Source organism: Phaethon lepturus, unplaced genomic scaffold (genome assembly GCF_000687285.1).
Source record: "Phaethon lepturus isolate BGI_N335 unplaced genomic scaffold, ASM68728v1 scaffold24839, whole genome shotgun sequence".
Classification (NCBI taxonomy): Eukaryota; Metazoa; Chordata; class Aves; order Phaethontiformes; family Phaethontidae; genus Phaethon; species Phaethon lepturus.
The window spans coordinates 1,620-1,841 of NW_010565879.1; the positions used below are offsets into that span (position 1 = coordinate 1,620).

The window sequence follows — 222 nt, forward strand, 5'->3', positions numbered from 1 at the left end:
GGGGCGGGGGGGCGTGCCCGGCCGGGCCCCCAAGCCAGACTCTCTCCTCTTATTTTCTTCCTTTTTTTTCTTCTCTTTTTTTTTCATTCTTCTTCAAGAAACTCATCATGGAGAAGCTGATGGAAGATGAAGCCTTCCGGAAGGAGCTGGCCCAGTCGACAGCAATGCGGTGCCAGCGCAAGCAGCCCCTGGGCAGCCGGCGGGAGCAGGAGCCGCTCCCTG

At 58.6% G+C, this 222-nt stretch overlaps 1 protein-coding gene across 1 annotated transcript in view; it reads left to right on the forward strand.

Annotated features, from left to right (window-relative positions):
• Positions 1-222, forward strand: part of TDRKH (tudor and KH domain containing) — a gene marked incomplete at its 3' end in the record, with an annotated part of 2,340 nt that overhangs the window by 1,595 nt on the left and 523 nt on the right. The window lies entirely within an intron of this gene.